Raw genomic sequence first — 10,387 nt, 5'->3', positions numbered from 1 at the left:
ATGTTTGATTGATGTTTGAATGTTTTAGTGTGATGTTATTTATTTTTTAGATGTTGCCATCTCGGTCTGAAATTATTCCTTAATCTGATTCTCTCTTACTCTCTCTGTCCTTCCTTATAATTAGAATATGAATGCAGTTCAGATACCTGTAATGGTTTATTATTTGTATCTCTGTGTGTGATTACTGATTACCTTCAGCAAAGGTCACTGACCATCAGACTCACTGGTAATGACAATGTTAGTATAGATAGCATAAATATAAATAAATAGTATAATGCTAGTATGTGTGATAATATCTTTGTCATTGCCACTGAGATTGATGGTCAGTGACCAAGGTAATCAGAGCATTGGCTGTAATATGGGTTTAGCTGAGGTTGACAGTGAGGTTAACCTAACCCCCCCCCCCCCCCCCCCCCCCCCCCCCCCCCCCCCCCCCCCACCTAAAATAAATGATTGTCTGGACATTTCCAGTTATCATGAATGTGCATTCGCTGATAATCTGTTGGGTCTATAAATCTATAAAGGGTCTGGTCTAAAATGTCTCATACTTACTGTAGTTTTCGTGCTTTCTGTTAAACATGAATAAACTGCAGTACTGCAGTAAGCAGTGTTATTTTAAACATTATCAAGAAGACAGAAAAGCATTTCATTCATTCTGTCAGTTAATAATGAAGACTGATGTAACACATTGTGTTTAGCGTGCTTGTACTGTCGTTAGGGAATATGCAAGTTAGCTGTGACCTTGTGCTCTTCAGAATCACTCTGCCACACCATAAGTGTCGATATTTTCAGAATCGCTTTGGAGAGAGTCTTTATGGTGGATTCTGAATCATGCATTGTGTAGCTCAGGTGTTTTGAGGTTAATCTGGTCCAACACGCTTGCCGTGGTCCCGGTGGTGTTGATGTGTGCTGTTGTATTAGGCCTGTCAGCATAACCAGGGAGACAGTAATCCAACTACGAGCTTTCTAATGGGATTACAGAGGAAAGTCATCAGCTTTACAGTGGTCTGAAGGGGGAAATAACTTTACCCAGCATGCAAAAGACCTGCCATTCACACGTGCAATATACATACATTTACAGAGTCCATTGGGAGCCACTAAAAACTGTAACAATTAATGCTAGTTCATTTACTGACTAATTTGGTTCTCACACACTTCTTTTATCTTGTTTTCCTCTCACTCTTTCTCCACCTCTTAATCCCTGTTTAATTTCCCTTTATCTTTCTTTAATTCACTGACCCCATTCTTTCATGCTGCTTTTCTTTTTTTTCTTGTCCTTGTGACTGGTCCGCTCACTCTATTTCTCTTCTCCTTTTGCTGTTTTTGCTCCATTTTCATTGCTTCCTTTCGTCACTCTGTTAATCATGTCTCTCTCTCCCTGGCCTTGGATGTGTTGCTATTTTTACATGCATAGTTTAACTCACAGGCATTAATATTGATGATGCATTTGCTCTTTGCCCTTAAAGTTTTTTTTTTGGTCACTGTCATGGATTATTGTTATAATGCATATTTGGTTTTTGGGCTGAAAACTGCACCAGTGGGTTTTCAAATTTGCAGACTTTTCACATCTGCTGCAATTAAGTTTACAAAAACATTTACTTTCCAAGAAGCCTTTCCAGCAAGCTAGGAGGCTGAAATGTGTATATGTCTATATAAAGGTTTGGCATATTTAGAGCCTCTTAGTGTTGATGCTTTGACCTTTTATAAATGCTTTCCCAATAGTCTAGAAGTTTAAAACAGATATATGCTCATCTCAGATACATTTATAAAATCTATATATAGAATCAGAATCAATAACAATAATAATATTTTTAAAAAGACCAAAAAAATTAAATATGTTACAATACAGTAATATGGTACAATATTTACAAATGTAAAATAACAATGGTAAGTACACTAACAATGGTAAATACATGGTGGCCACATTGCTTGACTTAGGTGTCCTGGAAGATTAAATCTAAATATCTCATATCATACATTTCAGTGTTTAAGCTGGTATTACATGCATTTTTAACCCATATTTAATTCACATACGATAAACAATTGTTGTTTTTTTGCAACTGTAGGTCTCCTTCAGGGAAACTCCAGATGTCCATCTGTGTGTCTCAGCTCAGCTGGGCCTCTGACCGGATCTCACATCTGTTTGAGTTTGAAATGTGAGCACTTCCAGATAATGTTTTAACAAAAGTAAAGTACTAACCTCTGCTTCTTTCTCTTCTTCTCTTTTTTTTTATTATGCTCTCCATGCATATGCTGTGTCCCCAGAGCACACTCAAGGTAAGATCATGACATTTTTTTTATTTGAAGTAGATAGGAAGATAGCTAAAGTGGTTTTAAATGAATTAGGATATGAAGCTCTTGATAATGCATGAGACCAAGTGAAATTATTAAGTTTTGATGAGGAGAGTGAAAGATGATGTTCAGCTTATGTGTGTGTGAGAGAGAGAGAGAGAGAGAGAGAGAGAGAGAGAGAGAGAGAGAGGGATAGAGAAATGGAACGTCAGAAAGATTTCTGTCCACTTGAAATGTCCCATAATCGTTCTTGCTGATGTCATTCTGCAGTACCCCAGCACACACGCCTGCAGCACTACTCCATCTATCTATTCTCTCTCGTTAACCTTTGCATTGAAATGTGCACACCACTGTTTACACACAATCCACAGTCACACACACAAAAACATAAACCACTGAGGATATGCATAAATTATATATATATATATATATTTTTTTTTGTGTAAATAATTAGGTCGCAGGTGTAGGGAGCAGGTGGATTATATTTTCTGTGCGAGTTTAGCAGGTTAATGGATTATAGAGAGAATAGGGGTCAAGTAGGTTTATCACAACAGCTGATCACTAGATTACTACAATGTGTGTGGGTTTACATTTATGATTATATGCTATAGTTTGGTGACAACATTGGAAAAAATAAATATATATATCTACAGAAGTCAGCATACAATAATGTATGGCATTGTATGCCATCACCTTTCTCTCTCTTTGCCTATATACTGTATATATACACACGTACATGTGTGTGACTACAAACTGATTCTGTGAAATCATTCCTAAATCTGAAACAAATTTTATTAGAACTTGTATGAATACAACACGCAATAGACAACTAAATAACACTACAATACTGTACAAATCATGTACGATATAATAAATATTATAGCCTAGATTTGTAGTATGTGTGTGCATGTGTGTTATCAGATTGATCTGCCTTTACTGAGTGGATTCTCTCCTGTCTTAACATTATGCCAGCTGCATTTTCATTTCCTCTGACTTGGAGTGTGAGAGAGAGGTGTGTGTGTGTGTGTGTTAGTGTGTGTGAGAGAACCTTGGTTTCTTTGTTTCACAACTGACTCACAAATGAAAATCTCTACCTGGTGGCGGATCAGTGTAATGTTTTATTGTGTGTGTTTTGGGTTTATTTAAATGTGGGTGTGGGTGTGTGTGTGTGTGTGTGTGTGTGTGTGTGTGTGTGTGTGTGTGGGTGTGTGTTTGCACTAGCTTTTGTATACAAAACGTTGCGACCAGTTTTCACTTTAGCAGTGTTTGTCAATAAGTGATTCATTCTTTCTGTTCCAATATGTGTTAGTGTGTCAGAATTGATTTGGTTTAATAGGTGATGACCTATTTACAGCAGCTAGTGTGTATGTGTCTGTGTGTGTATTTGTGATTTATGCGTCATCTGTCCTTGTGAAACACCCTCTCCTCATCAATGGTTTCTGAGGGTGTGGCCCATACATCTGTGAACAAAACCAGACAAAATGTAAATCAATACTTGGACCTCATTGGTCGATTACTCTCTTGAGAGTCTGATAGACATAAATCTGCTTCAATCACCACTCTCACCAGCACAGCTGTGCACGGTAACACCTCGGCCAATCAAATAGCCAGGAGCATCAACCAACGTGTGCTTAACCAATCAGGTAATGAAATAGCTGTTGCAGTGCGTATCAGGAGCCAATCAGGGCTTTTGGTGAACAGCCAGTGCATCTTTCAGCAGAAGCTGTTTCATCACATGCTTTAGCCTTATTACCTAAAAAGCCTATTTATGGGATTGAAATGGATTTTATTTTTCATGCACAATCAAAAATAGTGAATTAGAGATGATTGAATTCTGGTGCAAATTTCAGATGTCACCTCTGATCCAAATTAGAGTTGGCTGTGGTGTGCCACACATTTCTATGGCTATCATTATTGTTAACGAATAAAATGTCATTTCTGTCCCTTTATTAAATGTATCAGTATTTGTTAAAGTGAAGCTTAGGTAGTGGGCATGTACAGTACTGTATGTGCCTGGCCTGGTTACTGTCTCTTTGACTGGCAGACTCGTCCTGCCCTGTCCCATTTCTGTCAGCGCAATTGTGTAAAGCAATCTGAGCACAGATTTAAAAATAAATGATTAAACACTAGTTGGATTAAAATTCTCTCAGTTTCATCTTTCTCATGATGTCATTCGCACTTGTGTGTGTGTTTGATGGCATCTGCTCAGTTAATATTAACACATGGTGGAATTAATTTGCTTTTGATTAAAAACGTATCAAAACCAGAATTTAATCTGAAATATTTGATTGCTTTCATTGCAATTAGAATGTGAAAGAAGAACAAAAAGACAGAGAGGGCAAAGGGATAAAATGGATTGTAAAATGTGTGTGGCCTGTGGGAGGGATGATTTTTCAGAAAACGGATATAAAACATAAAATATAGCTTATAACAGATCTAAGTGTTAGTCACAATTTCATCCAGCTTGTCTTCTTATTAATCTTACAAACAATTGAACTATTTCCTTCTCTTCACAGATTTGTCTATGACATTGAGAAGGCAGCTGCATTTGTCTCTTTCTAAGACACTGTAGTCTAGTCATATTTTGTGTGTCAGTACTAGATTTTTTTACTGAAAGATTATATTCTCTTAAAATCATGCTCTTAATCGGGAGAAAAGCATAATTTTGCAGCAGCTCCTCAACTAAGTACATACTGTCAGATGCCTGTGGGAGTATGTGTGCTCTCTTCTGTAGAAACGGCTCCACAAGAACCAGTACAGTATATATAAATGTTTATACATACATTTTTTTGTATCTACAAAAAAAACAGACTATTCAACAAAAAACTTTTGTTACATTTTGGTAAACTATTATAAAGAGAAACATTTTGGAATTTAGGAATAATGTGCACCAATGAATAATTCACATGAGCACCAGGAACATAAACTGGGTTAATTGTGATTCCATGCTGGGTACTTTTTCACTCTATTTTCACTCTTTTTCAATTGCTAGTAAATTTCACAAATAATTACAAAAGAAAAAGTAAGTGAACATGGCATTTTGAAGTAGAAAGACTGAAATTGTATTTTCTTATATACTCTCTCTCTCTCTATATATATATATATATATATATATATACTCCAATAATCTTTTTTGGTGTTATTTTGATCTACTGTATTTATATCACAAATGTCAGGTGTACCAGTACTGTAATCTGTTGAATGTTTAATGCGCAGTAGGGTGTGTTAGCAGTGTTTTTGGCTCGTAGCAGAAGCATGTTTGTGGGGGAGGTGACAGAAGTTAGCAGGACTTTATCTCTCTGCTGCTGTAGCAACACATCACTGCTTGAGCTGACCTGCTCTCCAGAACACATCGTGTGTGTGTGTGTGAGAGAGAGAGAAATGCAAAGAGACTCATTATAATTTCCTCATCCTGTCTGTCATATTAATGACTCCCTTTTAATGTTAATATTCATAAGATAATAATGAAACACTGTGATTTATAGCTCATTTGATCAATTGTCCCTAGTATCGCCCGCCTGCCTCACTCTCACTTAAAGGAGAATGGGGGCTCGGAAAAAGCCCCCTCCTGTTGTAATGCGGTTTCCGTGGCAACAGGCATACTCTGCCGAGTGTTCTTCTGCTGCCTGACAACATCACCCCTCCCTCTTTCTCCTCTCTCTCTTTCACAGGCATATACCTACATATACTGTGTGTGCCTATAGAGCCATACCTACCTTTTCTCTTACAAAATCCTGATTGTCTGATAAATATGCTGGTTTACACACCATCCTCTCTTTTTGTCTCTATAATTAATCAGATTACACTTTACCACATTTAGATATTAAAGACCCTTCCTCACACAGTCACACACATCTAGTTGCAGCCCCACCCTTGATGATATCACACACACTATCCAACCACCCCCTCTGGTGTTCATCATGCTTCCACGCATCCTCAGGCAATTTTTTATTTTTTTTGTCATGCATGCACACGCAGACACAGAGAGGTCAGATTCAGACTCTGGTTAATGAATATTCCATAGTATGATCAAATTCTGTATTATGCATTCAGTATGCTTCATTTCAATAATGTTTCTACACATACACGTTCAAGCATCACAGTTTTAATGCTCTATTATTGAACACTGAGAATTGATCCTAGGCTAATTTTAGTGCAAATTAAACAGCGGTTATTGAACCTATTAACTCAGTACACCTACAGTTTATGCTGTGTTGCCTGAACCATGTTTGAGTAATAGAAATAGTTGCTATAAGTAAGATTTCCTCTTTTTTTCTCTCCTGGTTTCATCATCAAGATTTTTTATTCTGGTCATCATTCACAATTCCACAATAACTATGTCATTTGACATTTTAACTGAAAAAGTTTTAGGATGAAGCCTTACCTTATTTTATTTTACCTACCTACTTTTTCTTTTTTTTCGTAATAAATGTTTTTCACTGTATTTAATCTGAGTAAAGCAAAACAAAAAAAAACTGGACTATGTTTATAATAAGTTAAGTTAATCACCTTATTTTTAAATGTGCAAAGTTCACTACAAACAAACTTATTCTTATCAGGGAGACTTTCTTTTTAATATTTGATCAAATAAAGAAAAGTGAAGTTAGTTCTGAGAAAAGATTCTGCAACATTTGAGGGCTGGCGCCATTGTTTATTTGCTATATTACTGTATTGTCTAAGACAACTTTTTATTAGACAACATTTTTTTAGTCTGGCCTTTGAAGTAGAGAAAGTTTGACTTGGGAACCTTTTATAAATGTTTGTTTACTTGTGTGTAATCTATATGTGTGTATTTTATTTTATCCTTAACTTGTGATTTAGATGTGCTATATAAATAAATGAAGTTGAAGTTGACTTGCTATTTCTGTGACCTAGTGTGATGTGCCTTCATATTTTTGTTACCAGTGCAGGAGATTATGATTATTAATATTTGAAATCATTTTGAGGGAATAGAAATAGGGCATAGGAGGCTGCCAGCAGAAGCTAATCCCTGGATTACACCGAATTTGAACGTAAATTCCATCTCTATTTATCTCTCTCTATCTCTCCCTCTGTCTCGCTCACACATCTTTGGGAAACATGTGGTGAAATATTTAGCAAGAATGCCCCACTTTTACATGATTTATTTCTCTCACATGCACACTCGTTAATAAATTGGCTCATTCATATAGAAAAACAAAGAAATTAGAAGATTATTTGTGTGTGAACTATAGTGACGATTCCATTGGTATTCTAAAATTCTACGTTTATGTATGTGTTTGCATGGTAGTGGTAAAAAAAAGCAGGATTACATACTGTAAGTGAAAAAAGTAATTTGGGAGAGAGGTGTGGATAGGCTTCTTTCAGTTTGTGTTCTTTTAAAATTCTTAGTTTAACCTTAATTGCATACTCATTGTGTATGTTTAATTATTTAAAAAGAAACCTTGTGCAGTACAGACACTTGCTTTTATATTTTGTAATTAAATACAATGACATCATACTTTTTCTTTAATATTATGACATTACGATCCAAATAATGTTTAACTGCAACACAAAAACAAACATTTTGCTCTGCACTATTCAGATGTTTTTAAATACATTTTGTTTGCTTGTTTTTCATCTACAGAAAGTCTAACCAGTTTGACAGACTCTATCCTTCAATTTAAATGACATTGAAGAGGACAATTAATAACCATTTATATGAGTTAGTAACTTAAAGCTGAAGTGCGTATTTTCTTTTTAAAAAGACTTTATCCTGTTCTAATTTAATATGTGGTGACACCTATTCATAAGGGCAGATTTTCTTTTAAAAGTGGGGGGGACAGCTGTCAGGTGATGTGACCCTCAAAGGCAAACAAATTATGTATATAATGTACAAAGTAAGTACATTCATGTAACCTATTTTTGTGATATCATACTCAAATTTGAAAAATAACTACAGGACTTGGGACTTTGAGACCACTGTGGGCGTCTATACGTTATTTTTATGAAATAAAGATATTTTATGCACAATATTTCAGTTACACTACACTTGAACAATAACTTTTATCTTAATTCTTAACAGTTGGACAAAAAAGTGTCTTTCAGAAAAGACAACAAATGTGTTTAAAGCTTAAAGGGTACAGGAACTACAAACAATTTAGTGTGGACATGGTTTGTAAGTAGTCCCAATTAAAGGGGTCATATGATGCGATTTCAATTTTTCCTTTCTCTTTGGAGTGTTACAAGCTCTTGGTGCATAAAGAAGATCTGTAAATTTGCAAAGACTAAAGTCTCAAATCCAAAGAGATTCTTTATAAAAGTTAAGAGTCAACCACGCCTACCTAAAACGGCACGTTCTAACATGCCCCCACATGTCTACGCCACGATGTGGGAAGATTTGCATAACGCCGCCCAAATGTTCACGCAAAGAAAGAAGGCGTAACTTTTATTCTCGCTGTAGTATTGTTGTTGCTGCCGCCGCCATGTCGTGAAGGCGCTGTTTCTCGTTGCGAAAGCGAAACTACTTTGGTTGGCCTTCCAAAAGAGGATGATATCCGCTTCGTCATGCCTGGAGCTGATCCGTGCTGGTCGCTGAGGAAATACTTCAGCTTCATGCTGTGGATCGCCGGATCGGCTTTCACTGTGGACGAAGCGGAGTCCAGCCCGGGGTCGTCACATGTGGTTGCCTCAAGCCCGCCGGACGCTCCTTCGTCGAAACCAGCCGGCCTCCGCATGCTCTAGTCCGCCCGTCACTCTAGGCCTCCGGCCTCCGCTCACTCAAGGCCGCGGTGTGTGACGCTGTTTCGTTGTGAAAGCGAAACTACTTTGTTTGGCCTTCCAAAAGAGGACACGACTAGAAATCAGTGGTTAAGTTGTATTTACAACACTGTTCCAGAACAGTTCAACCCAAATATTCAGATGTGTGCAGCACATTTAATGGAGGACTGTTTCCTGATCCTGGTAGAGTAGACTACAATGCCGGCTGTTCTGACTCACAGACTGTAAGTACGTTTTTTATATTTAAAGAATTTGCCACTGACGATTCAAACGCGAGTTTTTTGGGCAGTGTAGAGTAGCACTTGTTGTTTGTAATTAATCACAAATGCAGACGTGGTTGCAATGCGTAAAAAGATTGAAATAAATAAATGTTTATACGCATTTCACCCCTAAAATGTCAGGCCCTGTCACAGACAAATTTGTATATGTTAAAAAGGTTTCCTAATGAATTTCTTTGATACAAATAGCATTTTCTTATTGGTCACATGTCCCTGATTGTATCTAACATGGTTTTGTAATTTCTATAAGGAATATAAGCAACTTGTCGGTCAACTGTAGTACACAAAATCACAGAATACCCCGCCAGGCTCTCGTATAGTTGTAAAAAAACTGCCTTTACATAGGAGATTTTTTCAAAAACATAGTAGTGGATATATACTCCAACTTTCATCTACACAGTTACAGAGATTAATTCATCAATATTTCCTCAAATATTACATTTTTATAACACCATATCCTGTGTGACAGGACTGACCGAGGCGTGACAGGACTGACTTTATGGATTTTGTTGATGCAGAAAAAGTTACGTTTTGTGTTCTTTATTTAAGTTTTGATAAGCATTCCTATTTTAAATTATTATTATAATTTTAATGTTAATGTAATATTAGACAATGGTAAAGTTCAGCCAAGGACATATTATAAGGGCCTAATTCATTAGAATATGACTGACAAATTAATAAACTAATTTCATTTTATTTCAATATAAAAACATATTTCATTTAACAATTTATTAAAATTCCATTTAACAATAACATGGCCAGATACAAAAAAAATAACCAACTAGAATTGCACAATGGTACAAACACAGACAGGAGTGAAAACAAAGTTGTAATGGTACTACTAATATGTTAAAGGGGTCATATGATGCTGCTAAAAAGAACATTATTTTGTGTATTTGGTGTAATGAAATGTGTTTATGCGGTTTAAAGTAAAAAAAACTCATTATTTTCCACATACTGTACATTATTGTTTCTCCTCTATGCCCCGCCTTTTTGAAACGCAAAAACACGGTCGAGAACGGCGCGCCCAGCGGATCCGACGAATGAGCGGCAACCACATGTGACGGACCCCGGGCTGG

General features: G+C 36.5%; 1 pseudogene; it reads left to right on the top strand.

Annotated features, from left to right (window-relative positions):
• LOC107588387 (protocadherin gamma-A7-like) overlaps positions 1 to 4,854 on the top strand; it is a 31,480-nt pseudogene extending 26,626 nt beyond the window's left edge.
• Positions 4,855 to 10,387: the final 5,533 nt, after the last annotated feature.

This window comes from Sinocyclocheilus grahami, unplaced genomic scaffold, assembly GCF_001515645.1.
Source record: "Sinocyclocheilus grahami isolate Dianchi unplaced genomic scaffold, SAMN03320097.WGS_v1.1 scaffold102.1, whole genome shotgun sequence".
In the NCBI taxonomy this organism is placed as follows: Eukaryota; Metazoa; Chordata; class Actinopteri; order Cypriniformes; family Cyprinidae; genus Sinocyclocheilus; species Sinocyclocheilus grahami.
Note: the sequence above shows the minus strand (reverse complement) of the source record. Positions and strands in the feature narration are given on the sequence as shown.